This window comes from Mycteria americana, chromosome 19 (assembly GCF_035582795.1).
Source record: "Mycteria americana isolate JAX WOST 10 ecotype Jacksonville Zoo and Gardens chromosome 19, USCA_MyAme_1.0, whole genome shotgun sequence".
In the NCBI taxonomy this organism is placed as follows: domain Eukaryota; kingdom Metazoa; phylum Chordata; class Aves; order Ciconiiformes; family Ciconiidae; genus Mycteria; species Mycteria americana.
The window spans coordinates 3,507,377-3,525,658 of record NC_134383.1 but is presented as its reverse complement, the minus strand read 5'-3'; the positions used below and the strand labels follow the sequence as shown (position 1 = coordinate 3,525,658).

General features: G+C 50.1%; 1 long non-coding RNA gene across 2 annotated transcripts; it reads right to left on the bottom strand.

Moving 5' to 3' along the window:
• Positions 1 to 8,219: 8,219 nt before the first annotated feature.
• LOC142418881 (uncharacterized) lies at positions 8,220 to 12,542 on the bottom strand. 2 transcript variants are annotated; one of them, XR_012778421.1, is made up of 3 exons: positions 11,677 to 12,542; positions 11,051 to 11,558; positions 8,220 to 9,000 (listed from the first exon to the last, which is right to left on the bottom strand). It is a non-coding gene; the product is annotated as an uncharacterized LOC142418881 (long non-coding RNA). The 2 variants fall into 2 exon arrangements; XR_012778422.1 differs by lacking the exon at positions 8,220 to 9,000 and adding an exon at positions 9,601 to 10,369.
• Positions 12,543 to 18,282: the final 5,740 nt, after the last annotated feature.

The window sequence follows — 18,282 nt, the reverse complement described above, 5'->3', positions numbered from 1 at the left end:
ACACAAAGGTCACTGTGGCAGCAGGATCAGGGCCTCAGAGAAAGAGCTTTGCAAGAAGCACAGAAATAAATAGAAACAACCATTTAAATCCACGCTTCCAGGCAAAGAGATCACTCTTGTCCAAGTAGCACTTTTTGTGGGACCTCACACAAGTTTTAACCCTAATTTTTCACAGCCTCCCTCAAACAATTTGTCTCCTTGAAATACTTTTCAGGACAATAGAAGTGCTAAAAATAAGAGCAGAGGAGAGGAAAAAGTTAAGAGGTGCAAACAAGGGAGAAAAGAAATGGCTCCGCTCAGATACAAAAAGAGAGGGAGGGGCCACAAGGTAGAAACATAGAGGAAGACAGTTCCTCATGATAAAAGCTGCAAAGGAGAAGGCCCCACTCACAGTGTATTATTCAGAGGAGATTATGAAAAACGACAGAAGGACCCCCACAGGGGCTAGAAGGAAAAGTGCCATGAGGTCAGTGGGCACAAATAACCCTTGGAAGACTTCCAGTCCAAAGGGCCATACTCGCTTCTCGGCCCAAACTTGGAATCCACTTCCCTGTTGCACTAGGGTTACTTCAGGTCCATCAGCTTGCAACTGAGCCCCAAGCACCAGAGCACAGCGTGGTCCCGTGTCTGTGCTGGAGGATAAAGCACAAAGGGAGATAAGGCTGCACTCCCTGCAGCTCTACACGTTTGTGGGAACATGCTCTCCGAGCTGCAGGTTGTAGCAGTGCCCGCTGCGTACCTGGATCCTGGGGTGCGAGAGGTAACTCAGGACAGTCCCTTCACTGTGTTGCCGAGCTAGCAAAGCTGGCTTGGAGTAAGTGGTATCATTTTTCTCCTGGTACCTCCTAGAGCAAAGGAAATCAGAAAGCAGGCTCAGAGAGCTCTTTCCGAGGCTCAGCACCTTGCCAGGAATGCTGTAGTCCTGCAGATTGCAATTTGAGCAGGGCACAACTGAACATCGAATCCGACCTGGGAACGGTAGATTTGATCCCAGTCCCAAAATGAATGGACACACAGACAAGAAATACTGGAGGGTGGGGAGGGAATTCAAAGAGCAAGTAGCTCTGTAATAGCAGGTAACAGAAAAGTAACCAGGGCGCAGAGGAGAGAACTTTGCTGAGATTTGAAAGTGACTGAAAGCTGACGAGCGAAAGGGACAGACACTGCTGGTCAGCATCCCAGCAAGAGACACTTGAACAGGTTAGTGGTGGGTGGAAATTACTGGCCATTAAGGGTAGCCGGAGAAGATTAAGTACAGCTTTGGGACAGGTGTGAAGGGCTAAGCCGAGTCCTTACTGGTGTCAATCAGCCTCTTCTACCTTTGCTGTTTGCCAATATGGGACAGCGCTTGATACATGTAATCTCTTTTCTGAACTGTAGGAAAGGTAAAACATGCCTTACAGTTCAATGTTCCCATTGCGGGATCAGTTGCTAAGTTGCATTTGGTTTTACTGAATGTTAATGGTCTGGGCCAAGAGTTTCTGGTATGTGTGCATGCTGCAGTCTTTTTACTGGGAAGAAACTTCCATCAAAATACCTCAGCCATGTTTGAGGACAAGGTTAAGGAAAAAAATATGCTGTTAAAAGAAAACACTCTCCACTGTGCTTTGTTGTGAAGTTCCAGCAGGGCAGTGCGTGGGAGCAGGGGATTACAATCTGACATGGGTTTGCCTTGGTGCCTTAGATGCATCTTTTGTCATCCCTGGGGAAAACCACTAATATTTGGCCAAGCTACAAATCTTCATTCCCTCTTCCTCACCTCAAAAATTCATTTACAGAAGCTCAGTACATCAGCACCTTGGAAAACCAGGAAGGGATCAATGCCCACAAAGACCTGGACTCAAAGACAGCCCTTGCTGTAAAAGTTTGGAGCCTTAGCAGGCAAGGGAAAAATAGAAGCAGAGAGCGTGAGAAGTCCTATAGCATCCCACACAAGGCTCTGTGGGTAAACTGCCTGCAAGAGCCCTGCCTTCCCTGCATGCAAATTTATCAGGGAAACAAAAATGTTTGCAGCCACCCTGTCTTCACCGCTTACCACCCACTTGCTGTTGCATGCATGCTGTCAAGCTGGATGATGCATAAATACCTGCACCATCCTCTTCCTTCATCCATTCCAGGAAAACAGCTGCCCTCTCCCTCCCCCCCCCCCCCAAAAAAAGAAAATCCTTTCCTCTTAGTCCAAAATCAGACTGCTCCAACTATCTCTTTATGCAGTCTAGGATGCTTCCTGCCCAACCCCCTGAACACAGGAGCATTTAAGACCAAACAGAATGAAGGCCCTTTCCCCTTGCTGTTTCACCCCAATGTGAGTAATCAGTCAATATTCTAGAGGCCATTAGCATCTGAAGTTTACTCTCCCATGGAAGAGAGAGCAATAATTACTGCTACTTTCTCATCAACTTACAGTAAGGCTCTGCGGCCAGTTTTCTTATTATGAGCATGAAACCAAGGTATTTAAAACACCACAACAGAACCACCAATACATCAAAGACTGAGGACGTTTGTTGTGAATGAGCTGCTTATTCTAAGAAACAATCTTGGTAACTTGGGGAGCTGGGCTGTGCGAGGCTGGGCAGTGGGGAAGAGCTGCTTGCTGAGAACTGCTCTGCTGCCAGCAGCTCCTCTGCGTCCCTCGCCTTTGGAGGGGCAAGAGACACACCTCCCATCCTCTGCCACAGAGCGGCAGGGAGAAAGTGAGCCCTGCCCGTGTCGGGGATTGGAGGGCGGCAGGGGACTTCCATGCAGGTGCAGCACCACACCTCTTCCAGAGCTCAGCTGATCTTAGTCCCACGCAACCCTGCTGTTTCAGAAACAAGCTTTATCACTACCAGCGTGGTTCCCCTCAGACTGGTGAATCAACAACCACTGTGGTTCCCAAGAAGCTCTAGGTCCCCCAAATTGTCTCTGCTTCTTCAAAAATGGCTTTTCGTTTGCCATTTTAAGTTGCCTTTGCCTCCAGCATCATGCACTCTGTTGAAGAGAAGTTCAGCGCAGAAGCCATGAAGCAGCTAGGAAGCCCTGGCTGTCAGGGAAGGCACGCATCCAGGCAGGGCACCCTCAGAAGGTCTGTTCCATACCTAACTGCCAGGGCCGTAAGAGCAACAACAAGCCTTAAATGTCCAGCCTCAGCTCTACCCCACACCCCCTCTGCCCTGGCTCTACTGCTCCTTTCAAACAAAGACCCTGGTCCCCAGCCCTTCCCTGAGCTCCGCTGCAGGTAGGACCTCTTCAGCTTGACTTGTCTCCTCAGCATGACCCTGGACGTGGTTTATCATCTCACACTTGCCTGGTGCTCAGCAGACTGTTGGCTGAACCAGTTATGCCCACTAAGCCTACTCTGCTCACCCTGCTCAGGACCGTGCCTGCGCTGGCAAAGATGCAGCCTTGTCCCACTCTGCTCATCTTCTCTAGTGGGAGTGGGGCTGGGGCTGGGGCTGGGGCTGGGGCTGGGGCTGGGGCTGGGGCTGGGGCTGGGGCTGGGGCCCGGGCCCCCCCCCAGGTGCTCCACACCCAGGGCTGATGGGCCTGGGCTTAAATGGAGCTGTGGGGCCAGTGGGAAGAGAGTGTGCACACTGAGGCCTGGGTGAGGCTCGTTGGGGCAATTAGTGCCTGCTGGTGTGCTCAGGGCCTTGACACTAAGTCTTTTCCAAGCCAGAGCTCAAACCAAGCACTGATGTCAAGCCATATTTCTTTCAAGGTGATTTATTGGGCTGTGTCTAATGAACTGTACACAACACCCTTGCCATTGCTTGGTTAAGGCGCAGAGGAGGTGGATGGAGCAAGCATCAAAGCTGGTGCATACACCTGTTTTGTCAATGTGAGAGGTTTAAGACTAGATTATGCTTACTTATAACAGACCAGGACTGCCCACAAACTGCAATAGGAAGATGCAAGGTCCTGACCCAGCTGAAGCTGGGAAGCAGGATGTGCTTTTGGGCAGAGGTAGCACAGGGGCTTGAGAAGGCTCCCCCGTGCTCCTGGAGCAATGCATTTCTCTGGGAGCTACTCACAGCACACTCTCAGCTCTGCAGGTCCTTTCTGCAGCACTTTCAGCAGGGAAAACACTGCACAGCTAGCTCATCTCGGGAGCTGCAGAGCTGAGCAGAACCCCAGGAAGCATCCTGTCACCGCAGCCTCAGGCCTCGTGCCCTGATCAGACTGCTAATCCAGCTAGCACATCCTGAGATCCATCCTCTCTCCCAGCCTTTGCCAGGCAACTTGCCTGTGCTTTCCCAAGGCTTTCTGTCCCCTGCGCTGGCCTCATCAGGTTTATTTCCCTTGCTGGACTGTGGAGAGCTCTGTGTGCACATACTGAGGGCCAGGCAGACTTCTCCTTCCAGCAGCTTGGCTAACTGGTTGCACAGACAGAGTTCAGGGCACTAATGCAAAGGCAAGGGGAAGGAAAACCATACTTTTGGTTGTGCCCTGAAAACCCACTCAGCAGTTGTCCAGAAGAGCCTCGGAGATCTACGTCTTCAAAATGAAAATCAACCAAGACCAAGCTTCTGCTGCCTGTTCAGTCCCCGAGTTTCTCATCTTATTTACACTGGTGTTAATTTCAACTAAAGTTGGTGTAACTGAGGTCAGGGACCCAAATGCTCTGTCTTGATCTCTTTAATCTTCCATCTTTCATTTTTATGCCAAACTCTACTTTTAAAGCTACATGAAAAAATCATCAGTGCTTTCTGAAGGACTCAATCAGGGCAACTATTTAGGGGATCTGAACACATAAAAACCAGCTTTTTCCTATTGTTCACAGCATTGCAGTACTAATAGAGCTCTGAGAGTTAATCGGATTTTTTTTTTACTCTCCCAGTCCCCCAACTTGTTGACTAAATCCCAGCTATTACCAGGAATATTACTACAGAGGACCTGTGGCTTGATCTGAAGCTCTGGAAAAGGATTTGTGTTGTGGTGTTCAGTAGAGATCTCACTGTTACAGAAGGGAATCAGGCTTTAAGTCATTTTTCATTAATTAAAAACTATTCAACATCCCTTTTGAGTGTTCCCTGCTGCCCCTCCTGAATGCCCTCCTTTTCTTGGCAATTACATAAAACAAGCTTCTGAATGGTGTATAAAAACAGCTTTACTGTCTTAAAACAATGCCCAGCATCTTCTGTCTCTGACCTCTTTACCACCCTATTCTCTGTCCCAGGCAATTAAAAGGTTGAGGAGTACAGCAGCCTGGGTATAATTAAATAAACAGGCCCTAGTGGCAGAGCACTGGGAGGTTAACTGAGTGCTCAACCTCTAAGGCCGATGCAGACTCTCCTCCAGAGATGCCAATGTCCTGATTAGATGCACATTAATTGAGATACCACGCTCATTTACGCAGAGGCTGGATGCAGCTGCAGGGAGGATAAGAAAGGCAGAAGAAGAGGGGAGGAGAGTAGCTGGAGTGTTCTTGGTGTGTGCAGGCGGGGTTCTGCCCCTTTTCTCCTGGGTAAATTCATAGGAAGAGACTCAAGAGCATAAGCCTGCTCCTGCTGTGGTCCATGTGACCTGACTCACAGCTAGCGTGGAATACGGAAATGCCACAAAAATAACACCCTTGAAGCCACACCACAAGCAATACAGATGAGGATCCCTCACAGGGGACCTGAGGCCCTAAGAGAGAAACCCTGAACCATGGGAGCCGGTGGGGACCATTCACTAACAGCAGTCAAGATCTGGGCTGCCATTCTTTAGGAAGGGCATGAGAGCTGGAAGGATCATGTGGAAAAGTCTGGTCTGTCTGAAGAAGAGACTTCAGAGTTCACACTGATGGTGTAGATTTAGGAGCTACTAGGAAATGCTTGGAAAATATTCCTTGTGGCCAGCACTGTCCTACAGCTCCTTGCATAAGTAATAGCTGCTTTTGTGAAGCAGGTTCATGACTAAGCACTGGCTGTGGACACCTTCTGCAAAAGATGCCTCTTGGTGTGGGCCAAAATATATCACACTGGAATAGGAGAGTAGGATTTAGTAGTTTTTTTGGGTCAGCCCTTCTTTTATGCTGAAGATTTGGGCAGGCTTCCCTTTTGGTCCAGCTTCTGTCCTCTGCTGGGGGCAGAAGAGAAGTTGTACCTGAAGAGTCAAATTCACACCCCTTTTGTGTTTAACTGGTCTAAATAGCAGAGCAGGCCTGGTGCCCCTTACTTTCTCCGGCCTTTTTCTGTCCCACTCACACAACTCTGCTCCTTCCCTTCACATCTGGATCCAACTATCAAACAACAGGCTTTCTGTAACACATTCCTCGCCTCCCTCACTGCTTCATGCCTCATAGGGTTTGTCTTGTTCACAGAGGGAATAAACACAAAGAGGGGGAGGAGGTCAGAGAGAGAGACAAAGACAGGGCAGGACAAAGGCATTGGTAGGTGAAAAACTTTTTTCTTTTCCTTTCCTGAACCCAGCTCTTGGCCTGTTTGACATGGGCTCCTAAATGCCACAAAAATACAGGAATCCCATTCAAACCCACTGCAAAAGTCTTCTGAAACTGTCCCATGAAAGCTGCCCTGCAGTAACCACAGTGAGCAGAAGGGAAAACCTTCCTGCCATGTCCAGGGATGGGGAGGATGTGCAACCCTCTGCACTGCTGACAGGCTGTTCTTTCGTTGGCAGGTATCTCACGTAGCCAAGCCCCAAGTACCCTAACGCTACAGCTGTACGAGTGGCATGTCTCATAAGCTTTTAATATCCCTGGACACACAGTAAGCTCCACTGTCGTGTTGTGTTTTGGGAAAGAAGAGATTCAGGAGGTTGGTTTTGTCTGCGTGAGACCTCTGAGTGAGTGCAGCCACCCCTGCCAAACTGAGTGCTGATGGCTGAAAATCTTAATAGAAATGAAAGTCCATCAGCTCAGGCCCTTAGTGGGTTTAGAGATAAAACTGGGTAAGGTCTGGGAGCAGTGGACCACTTGGCCCGCTGTCCTGCCCTCCGACAGAGCCCCGAATCACACGTTTCTGGGAAAGCAATCAAATATCCTGCTGTGAACATCTGAAATAACAGCCCTCAGGGACATCTACTGACCCGTTTCAATCAGAGATTGGCTTTCGCCCTGAAGCACGTGGATTTAGATCCCTTCTAGGTGATGTCTTACACTGATGTGATCAGAGCTGGGCAGGAAATACAAAGCCAGGTTCTCTGTGGCTGTTAACTGGAAGAGTGGCTTTTCAGAGCACTGCTGCTTTCCTCCTGCTGTGGTCTTGGCCAGGGTGTCGAGGGACAGGCCTTGCACTGGAATTTCATGTCCTGCAAGACCTCAGCTCAAAACACGGAGTGAGGGGGCATGGCCTTGCCATGGACAGGGCATAGGTGCCTGCTTCCTTTGCACAATTATGGTCATGGGGACACGCCTAAGAAGGAAATGCTGAGGAGGGAGATGCTACCATGCCTGGGATTGCCAGCTCTGAGCTCTCCTTAAGATATTTGAGTATTTTCCTGGAAAAAGGAAAGCGGAGAAGGAAATGCTACTGCTCCCTCAACACCCAGTTGCTTCATGCTTAGGGCACTTGCTTGGACAGGGAAAACCCAGTTGGGAGCCTGTGTCACCCAACTGGACACTGAGCCCGGAGTCTTGCATCCTGGGAGAGTACAGTCCTGGCCCCCTGCCGTGCTGGGAGAGCGTGCTCAGCTTCCCTATGATAGTGTGATATTTAGTGTACAGGAAAGAAAGGATTAAAAGTGGTATCGCACTACCTGGACTCCCAGTGGGTATTCTGAAGAATCCAGTTAGATGATCTCCAGTACATTCCCACTGGTGCTGACTTGGAAGAGGTTTATTTAAATCAGCACAGTTTATGCTGGAATGATCCCAGTGGAAATTGGGGGGGGGGGGGGGGAACAGGTGGTGAGTTCTTGCTTCATCTATCTAATTGGGAGGGTGACCAAAGTCTAGATAAAGCAACATCAGTGTTGAATTAAGCAATACCCTTTAAAACAAAAAGGATGTGAATCTCCTATGCAAGACAAGCCTAGTAAAAGAGAGATTATAAATCTAAGTGAAGCCCTCAAATTCTAAAGGGATATAAATCTAATTTAAGTGATATAAATCTAACTGAAGAAATACACTGTAAATCCAGCCAAAATGATATCCATCTAAGGAAAGCAATGCAAATGCACTAGAAACATCATAAATAAAATCAAAGCAATACATAAGATGTAATGGAAGCAATCTGAAACCTAAATCAAGTGAAATAAATATAACAGAATGATATAAAACTAATTAAAGTGATTTATAAAATGGACATTTCAAAAAGAATCATGGCCCACAGAAGATGAGAATAGCTGAAGAGAAGGACCAGGATAGGTTTACGAGCAATAAAAACACCTGCAGCTACAAAGAATAAAACAAGGTTAATTAGGTGCTGTGTTTCAGGGCAATCTCCAGTTGCAGAAGGGGTCAGGAAAGCTGCTGCTCTTTGAGTACGACGCTGAATCACAGTCGCTTCTGACCCATGTTACGTGAATGGCAAGAAAGCAAAATGGGGACGTTTGCATGGGGTAAATGTAACGTAGCGAAGATAATGACAGCGCTGCTCAGGGGAACCCCAGAGTCTTGCAGTCCAAGGTCCTGGAGCTTTGGGGGATACTCAGTTAAGCAGGAGTTTGTGGGAATGAGCATAATCCCCTGCACGGCTGAATGCATTCATCCGACTCCATTGGACCTGGCGCAGGAATGTGAGTTGGGAGAGTCAGACCCATGCTGAGGATCAACTCTCAAAGCATTTAAGAGAGATCGGAATCAATTTAAGCCTGAAGCAAAAGGTTAGGCACATTTTAGCCATGCTTTGCAGGGTGCGGTGATGCTGGGTGCACAGAGCCAGCAGCACTGGGGCCAACGCTCCGGAGCCATTAGTGTAGCGGGAAGGACGAGCTGTTGGGTGGTTAGTGGCTTCCCCCTCTCCCCTAACCTCCAGACGGGTCCTGCTCCCCTCAGACAAGGGGACAAGACCAGAGGCAGCCAGCACAGTCCTGTCTGAAATTTCTTCCCCAGGGAGGCTCATTCCATTTCAAACTTTCCTGTATACAGTGAAGCAACAAAAGGAAAATGAAGTATTTGGGGATTTTTTCCACTTCAGTTATAAGCAATGAACCCCTCCTTCTCCCTTTGCTTCCCATGTTTAAAGGCAGAACTGTCCCAAATCTTCTGTGTTTGCAGAGGGAGACAGTGGTTAATATTTTTCTCTTAAACTGGAAAAATCTCGTTGGTAGTTTCCATTTTCATCCACTTGCAAATAGAACAAATGCCTAAGGATCTTTTGGTTTTCACTTAAGTGATTTAATAATTGATCTAATATGACCACAATACAAATAATTAATAAGGCTGTTGCTTGTCTTTGGGAAAAAAATCAATTTCAGAAAATAGTCTGATCTGCTCAAAATTCTGTCTTCCTTTAGCTAGAAGAAAGCCCTTTCTTTTCATTCTGAATAATAAAATGTCCTCAGTTCGGCTTTACAATTGAGCTTTTCCCTTCCAATCCTATTCCAAAACAAAGTACCATATGTTTTATACTTATGAGTTCAAAATTCTCTCGTGCTTGAAAGTCATTTGGCATTTGAGCATCTGCAGTAGTCTGAATTTCATTTTTCCAGAGTAAAGGAAAAATCTATTTTGTGGAAACTTACTGAAGAGCAGCAACCCCCTCCCCCAAAACTCCCAACCCCGACAATCTAGGTTAGAAATCAGCCTGGAGGGAAATGCAAATATTTTTCTTGCAGATTTAGCTGGAAATGTTTCCTATGCTTTCCTGGAACAGTAATGCAAAATTAGGCAGTCTGTTGGACTGATGGGCCCACTGAATCAAACAGCTTTAAAAAAAAACAAACCCCAAGTTAACCAAAATGTCTATTCACTTCATCTATGGACAGATGCATTGCATTCTGTGTCACCTAATCTTATGTGGTCTTAAAGCTCATTGGAAATAGTCTTGTAAACTATTATGTTAGGTTCTTCTCATCCAAGCCGTGTGGGGGGTCTAACCATGGGGACTGGCTTGCGACTGGGTTACACAGCTGGGGATGACCAGGGGAGAGTGACTGAACAAGCCGTCCTTACCAGAGCTGTTTCTACCACACCTCTGTTTTAAGGTGCCTCCAGCAAAACCTCACAGAGCTCCTTAGAGGAGGTGGGCAGACATTCAGCATCACCGAAATTCAAGCCTGACTTAGCCCAAGCTGGAAGGAATGAGATGTGACACTTGGAATTAACGAATGAGCTAGAAATTAGAAAATAGGTCTGGTGACTAACAGCTAGAAGTTACACACCAAATCCAGAATGAACTCCTGAGAGCCCTGGTTCCCACAGCGGCACATCAACGCCTCCTGCTTTCCTTTGGCTGTCGGTAACCCTTCCAATTATTTGAAAACAGCAATAAGCCTCAGCTACAGTCTATCATAAGGGAGTAAATCATACAGGTCACTAGAGTGATCCTTCTGTGCTAGATTTGTCTAATTTTACACTGAGAAGGATTTTGCCTCTGCAACTAGTCCTACCCTGAAATCAGATGTGAGGGACAGTGCTAACTCCTGTGAGCACAGGGGCCAGGATCTGGCTCTGGGCATTTCACATAGTGCAAATGCAAGCTGGATCCAGCCCTGGGACTTAGTGGAGATTCACAACCAGGCTGTTTCTCATCCTGTTCTTTTGCCGAGGTGGTTGCAATCAGTATTGAATACAGATGCTGAAATAATCGTGGTGATACAATCAGCAAACAAAAGCCCCAAAGCCACAAAAGCTCACTCTGTATTGTCACTAAAACTTTTCCTGTGGCTACAGAAGGATGAGTGCTGTCCAGACCAGCCTGAAACACGGTGAAGGCACCTCGGTGCATCGCGCACCATGCGTGCAGACACGAAAAAGCCTATGATAACCTAGCATGCTTTTAAAAATGATGGGGACTGATTTAGGATAGGGAACATCACTCGTTATAGCCGGGTAGAAGATGGGGTTGCGATGACATTTGAAGAAGGACAAACAAGATTTTACTCATGGTTGAGTACTTCTGGGGTTGAGGCTCTGTCTTTCTGTTGCCTGTTGACAGCACCTGACCAGTGAGATCCTGGCACTTACCTGAGAAGCCCAGGTCTTGCTGCAATAAACGTGGTAAGTGATGAAATTATTATCCAAGCAGGGGAGATAGACTTAACGAGATAAGGTTAAAGCAGAGAAACTTAGTAGGCTGTCAAGAAACGAAACCAAAACTCGAAAGCCAGGCTTGATGAATCTAGAGTGGACTAGTTACAAGGTCCAAGCCAGGAGTCTGTTCCTGTGAAGGACCTGGGCTGGTGGCTGGCTCAGGGAGCCAGAGTAGCACAGCTTATACAGGCACCTCTTGAACTCGGAGGTGAGGCATATAGTCAAAAAAAGGGAACAGAGGACCTTGGCCACACAAGGAGTCTGGCCGTGATATCTATCACCTTTAAAAGGGTGGGGATCTCCTTTGGGTGACGACATCTGCCTGCACAGCCTGTGCTGCTCGTGGTGAAAAGGCTCTGCAGCCACCCTGCTTCCAGCCCAGCATGGCAAAGGATAGGGCTGCCATGCCTCCCTCCCGGAGCCACACTGGTCACCTCTGAGCCTGGGGACGACAGGGCAGTTGAGCGTAAGTTAGAGCAATGCAGAGGCTGCTCTACCTTACCCAGGGGCGAGGGGGGGCTCCATGTCTGCCTGGGAAGGCAGATAAAGATGAACATTACCTTTCCTTCCTCCCCAGGGAAGGCTGCAGGCTCCTGTGGAGCAGGGCTGTGGCGACGGGCCTGCCAGTGCCCAGGAGGGGTGTCACCTCCCCAACTTTCTGAAGTGAAGCCAGTGGCAGTCACCCCATGCCGTGGGCTTCAGAGGAGGCGAGGGAGGAGTAGAGCTGATTCAGGTCCAGGTCGTGGTGCTAGCTTCACCAATTGATCACAGCTCTTGACTGACGCTTGTTGTAAATCTTTGCTAGGTGCTGCCAACAAGTCATCAAACTAGAGATGATGGAAAGAAATCCCCCCTGTGCCAGTTCCTGCAGTCCCTTCTGCAGCTCCCAAACCCTGTGCTGCTTTGGCTCCTGGAAACAGTCCACCCTCCCTCGTCTCTATCTTCCTAGCTCAAGGTCCTCCTGCCTGATGTCCCTACAGGCAGTGAGATGGAGGCAGGCCAAGGGACAATCTGTTCCTCATTGAGGTCATCCTGCAGCTTGCAGCTTGCTGCTGATGTGGCATTTAGGGGATGGAACACAAAAAAAAAAAAAATAAAAAAATCTCTTCCTTGCCTGGCCTCTGTTCCAGCACTGCTAGGGGACTGATAAAGCGTGAGAAGCACAAGGCCAGGAAAGGAAACCTAACTCTTCCAGGTAACCCTTTACACCCCCCGCCATCCTGCTCCCAGACTGGTAGCTAAAAACCATGGCCCCTCACCAGCTGGGCACAGTACCAGGACTTTAGAGGAATATTTTCCATCTCCCTAGGAGGTCTTTCTAAGGTCCTTTTCTGGTTTTGTCTCTCCCGTAGTTATTTCAGAGAAGGGACTTCCCCCACCCCTGCTCTGAGAGGCCCCCCATGCTGGGATGCTCTCCTTCCCTACAGCCCAGCCAAGCTGCTGTGTCATTTTAATGACCCAGCTCTAAGTGCAGCTGCCGAGCCCAGACAGTTTCTCGGATTCTGGTGAAAAATCACAGCTGCCTGAGAGTTTCCTGTTGCTTTGCCTCCCCCCATTCGTCCTCCCATTAAGGAGGTGGGGAAAGCAGGAATGCAAAAGCCAAGAAGCCTTCAGAGCTGGGAAATTTTTTCTTCCCTCCAGTGCATCAAAGGCAAGATGCTTCTGCCTTCCCTTTCTGCGGCATGTGGGAGAAATCAACAGCATCTTTTGAGAAGCTACCTGTTCCCAAATCCCAGAGCTCCCAACCCTCCCTCATGAAAGAACTGGGCTCTGAATTTCAAATACCCCAAAGTCCAAAGAGGTTTGGCTCAAGCTGTTACTCTGGAGTTCGTGATGCGTCTTTCAGTCATGCTGTGGAGTAAAACCAGAGCCCAGCCTATTAGACAGTACGTTGTGGAAGCAGAGAAGCGTGAAAGAAAACAGAAAGGAGGCACAAGAGCTGGAGTAAGGCAGAGCTACCACTGGGAAGACTGGGAAGGCTCCTTTGTTTGCCCAACACACTGTGACATGAAGCTCAGAGCTTGGCTAAGGACAAAACAAGATGGTCCTGCTTGCAGCTGCCCTGCCAACCACTTCCAGACTGGGCAGCCCGCGAGTCACCGAGCGTGCCAGGCCTGAGAGAATACATCATGCTGTTCGTGGGGCACTGCTGCAAGGAAGCCTGCAGCCCAGAATTAATTGAGCGGCTCTTAGCGCTGCAGGAGAAATCACATTATATTCCCTTCACAGCTCTTGGGGCAGGATTGCAAGAGAAGAAGAATCCCCGACTGGGATAGAGCCACAAAAGGGTCAGGGCACTCTTGTCTGTATTAGTCAGAAAAGAGATACCTTCTGCTTGAGATAAGAGGCACGAACCACAGCAGGAGGGAGGCAGAGCCTGGCAATTTGTGCTCTGCCTGTTCAGAGCTGAGGACGGAGAGCAGAAACTCACGAAGCACATGCTGTACCCTGCCGGCGTGCACAGAGGGGCCCCGCTCCCTGCAAGCATGCTCAGAAAACACTTTTGCAACAGGCGGCTGGGTTAGTGGGGAAAGCTGCACTCGCGGTGATGCCAAGCAGGTTTGTGGCAGCATTGGCAGCAAAGCCTGGGCTGTGGAAAAGAAACCTCCCCTTCCTTCTCAGGGACACTGCCGCTAGCTGCCCCAGGGACCAGCTGGAAGGTCTGCCCCAGCCAGCCAGTGCTGGTTCCCTGGTCCTGACCAAAAGCTGCTCCTGCAGGAAGAGGCCAGGCCAGCGGTAGCAGGAGATGAGGAATGATCCCTGTTCCCCAGCTCCAGGAAACCATCCCCCTGGTTTATGATTCACGGTTACGGGAGTGTGGAGGCTGGTACGTGCATGTAGCCTCTTGCGTGCTAATCACAGCTGAGGATGGAGATGGGGGAGGTGGGAAGTGTAGGGGGATGAATTCCCAGTCCCTGGTATGAAGAGATCCAGACAGCCCGTTGAGTCAGCACGGGGTTAGCAGGGTGAGGCCAGACAGGCTTTGATTCCCCCAGCAACTGGCTTTCAGCTGGTGCCTTCCCACCACCCAGCTCAGCCCCTGGTATAGGAACCACACGTACGAAGGGAGCTAGCTTATCCCTTCGCCTCTCTTTCTCACCGTAACCTTAGCTGAAGCCCTTCCCCACAATCACGTGGCAAATATGGCTCCGTTTCAAGGGACAAAGTGCAGGAGTTTCTCATTAACAGAGAATGAAAACTGCCTGCTGTGATCCAGCTGCAGTAACTCCGTTGGAGAAGGGAGAAAAAGCGCTGTGGGGGAAGGAGGAGGTAAAAAAGGAAATCAAACAAGCACAACTGCCTCACAAAGCCTGAGCTGAGAGCTCTGAGCCTTCTGGTGTTGCTCCTGCACGCCTTTCCCCATGCATCCTGCCAAACCCCCACTGACCCCAGCATGTCACTCTGGAGAGGACCTTGTTCTGCTCCCTGACCCTCTTGGGGGCTCACAGCTGCAATGACCTTGACTTCAGTGTAACGCCCAGCAAAACTGTTCTGGACACACAACATCCGCCTGGGGCTCCCCTGTCTTGCCCAGACACCTGCAGCCCATCCCAGGATGTGGGGAGCGGGGGGCAGGAAGAGCACTGCCTTCCCAGGGTATTTAGGAGCATCGAACTGAACGGAGAGGAGGAGCGGGAGAAATGGAAGTGGTTGCTGTGGTGTTTACATCTCCCCTTGTTCTCCCCCCAAAAAGAAGAAACTGAGATTTTATTTCCCTGAGGCAGCTCCCAAAGAAGTTACCCGGCATTCAAAGGAAAAGGCCTCTTTTTTCCCCACCTACAGACTTGGCTGCAAAACCAGCCTCTCACTCTCCAAGAGGAAAAAAACCCATATTGTTAGTGAGAGCCCACTACTGCCAAACAGATGGACCCACGTGGGCCAGGGCTGGGAGTAGGAGTGAGACAGGGAGGGAATAAAGTGGCCTTTTATCTGGTGCCGGGGTTGCTTGGGCTGGGGGTGATGCATAGCTAGTATAACTGGAAAGGTCAAGTTTCATAACAGCCTGAAGAGGGGGTTCTTCCTTCTGGGGGAACTAGGGGAGGAATAAGGAAGAGCGTCTGATGAGCAAACAGCCAGATAGCTGGCATTGAGATGGGGGCAGCGGCAGCAGGGTAGCACTGAGGGGTATTCAGTCCAGCCTCACACCAGCGGGGTCGTTGACTTGCACATGGCTTTTTCATACTGCAGGGGAAAAGAGGTGTTATGGTAGGACACGCGATGTGCATCACATAACCTGGCGAGAGGATGGGGGAGCGACCCAGCCAACCTCCTTCAGCAGTGGCAGATTCCCAAGCCATGGAGATGAAGGAGCAGACAGGAGCAGAGGTGGGGAACTGGGTGGCTGTGGGAGAGATGGGGTGACGGCATGGGGCAGAAGAGAAAACGCTGAGTTTGGATAAAAGCGGGAGCACTGTTTTCCTTCCGCTGCATTGGCTCAGCACCAGAGAAATCCATCCCAGGGGAACTGTGTTTGTTTGCGATTGTTTATGGTGAAGCGAAACAAGCTGCTTTCCCTTTCACCCCCAACACACACGCTCACTCACTGGCACTTTACGGAGCAAAGTAATCTAAACTGAGCAAGGACCTGCCAGCATCTGCTGCAGCTTCCCCAGTCCTCCCCTCCCCAAGGGAAGTTACAGGCAGTAGAATCATCCTTGCGTTGTCCTCCCAGCAAACGCCTCTGCTTTTCCCCAGAAAGATGTGGTGGTGTTGGCCAGGGTGGCATACTGTTCCCTTCCCACCTCCTGGTAGAACCTCTTGTTGAGGGTGAAGGGTGGGTTGCAAGAGACAAAGCCCTGATCCTATTGCCATGGAGATGTTAATTCAAGCTGAGTTCAAAGGAAATTGTTCCAGCTAAAGCTAACAAGCCTGGAAGGAAAGCCCTGCTGTCAGTTGAAAGAGGCCAGCTTCTCATAAAAGGGGAAAGGAGGTGGGATCAGAAAGAGGGGGCCCCGTTCGAAACACAAGCTCCAAATAGACACAGTCCTATTCCCTGCCTTTGAGCAAAGCCTCCCCCCCCCACCAAAGCCACCAGCTGTGAAGCAAGACAGCAGAAGATGCCGTGCAGTCTTCCCGTGCCTGGACCCTTACAGAACAGCAGCAGGGAGGCAGGGGACGGAGGGGGTAGGAGAGCAGCCTCTCCCGCCCAGGGCAGACGTGGCAGGCACGCACTCAGGCTATCGCAGCTCTGCACCTGGGCTCTCCCTGCGCAGGTCACGCTGCTATGGTATACGCTGATGACGGTAACAAGGGCAGGTCCCAAGCCAGGCTGGCTGGCTCCTGCCACGCACCAGCAAACACTGGAGGTGGGGGGGAAGAGGGAACCCTTGACACGGGTGGCAGAGCTCTTGCCTTGCTGCCACGCAAGCATTAAATGCACCATGTGATAACCAACACCTTCCTCGTGAGGCTGCAAGGGACTGCTCAAGGGCAGGACAGCTCTTGCTTAGCTGGTCACTTAAGTCATTCAGGTTTTCATATAGCCAATGCAGTTTCAGGTTTTAGTGGAAGTATTACATTTGATGTAATGATTAATCCTGGCAGGTGAGACTTGTCAGCTGCTATGAAACCTTGTGTTCGTGCCTGGTGTTTAGGGAATGTTTTGTCTCTTGAGACCTGGGGGTGAATATTCACAGCCCCTCTGAGGATGGGTGGGACTGACTGGATCATTATTTGGCGTACCGGCCCACATAGGGCATCTGGAGAGAAGGCAGGTGGGCTCTCCCACACAAAAATATCCTTGAACTGACACTGAGGAAGTGACTCGTGGGGGTGCGAGAAAGGCAGAGGCCACAGTCCGGGGTGGACAGCAGAGAGTGCAGAACTGCAAGGTCAACAAACAGCTTTGAAAGAGAGGATGAAGCAACCAGCTGCCAACCCCCTCCCCTGCCCCGCAGGAGCACTTTGAACATCTCCTACCCTGAGTCAGAGCAGGAGTGGGCCTGCTTAGTGCAAGAGTTAGAGGAGAATTACGAGCAGCCCAGCTTAGTATTAGAGGCATTAACTGTGGTTTTAAAAAAAAGAATGAACAAAAACCTCAAACTCAGAACAGACTCTTCCCATTGAGCTAGAATATCTTCCCATCTGCTCCTCTGGTGCCAAGAGGAGAAGCAGGCACAGGAGTCGAACTGCTCCCTGCAAGCCAGAGCAGCGAGAGGAAGAGAGGAGGCTTTTGTCTGTACCAGCAGCCCTGCAGAAACTCCTGGCTGGCCCAGGCAGGCCCTGAGGGAGTCCTCTGCAGTCCCCGGCCACTGCTGGGCCCTGAGGTGCCTGCAGGGCTTGCAGGAAACTGCTGGCAGCACAGTTCCCCCCCCATTCCCCCATCTCCCTTTCCCTCCTTCCTATCTCCATTGCCTTCCTTGCTGCTTCTCTGCAGCCCCTTCCTTCTCTCACAAGCTCACCCTGCTGCTGGGCTCAGAACTACTGCCAGGAAAGTGGCAGGGAGCAGTAAGAAAGCGCTGACAGCCAGTTAGTACTGTGGGTTTCACATCCCGCTGGTTTAGCAAGACTTGGGCCCTCTCCCACCTCTTCCTTTTCTTTCATCTTCCCCTGCTTCCAGGCTGTAGCTGGAGGCTGCAGCTGCTGCAAAAACAGGATAAATTTGCTAATGGACAGCAGAGAGACTTCCCACAAATCAGAGCAAGAAATGTTTTCTCTCTCTTTTTCTTAACTTCTTCTCTCCTCCTCTCATCATCCCCTTTTCCTGCCGCTTCTCCCTCTCTCTGACACCTTTCCTTGCCAGCTGGCTCCTCTCCTCCTGTGTCACTGCTGAGAGCACGAGGGGCTCCCTCCTGCAGCAACACTGACTTTTGGCCTGCTCAGCAACGTGCCTGAGCAAGAGGAGAGAAAGTAAGGAAAAGGGGAAGGACAGACTCGGGTTACTGTGAGCTGTTAGGGCAGAGGGAGAGCGCCATGAAGCAGAGGAGGAGACCTGACTATGCTAGGGTCAGAAACAACAGCAGTGATACTTGGCATCTCTCTAGCGTCGTTCGTCTTTGCACCATAATCTCGGAGACGGGGTCACAGCGTGCCCATGGCCGCACAGCCCAGTGGCGGGGAGCCAAGAGGAGGACCCAGAAACCGGTCTCTAGTCCGAACTGCCGCTTTGCTATGCAGTTAGGAAACCTCCATCGCTGCCTCCGGTGAGCCCGACCGCCCCCACCCTG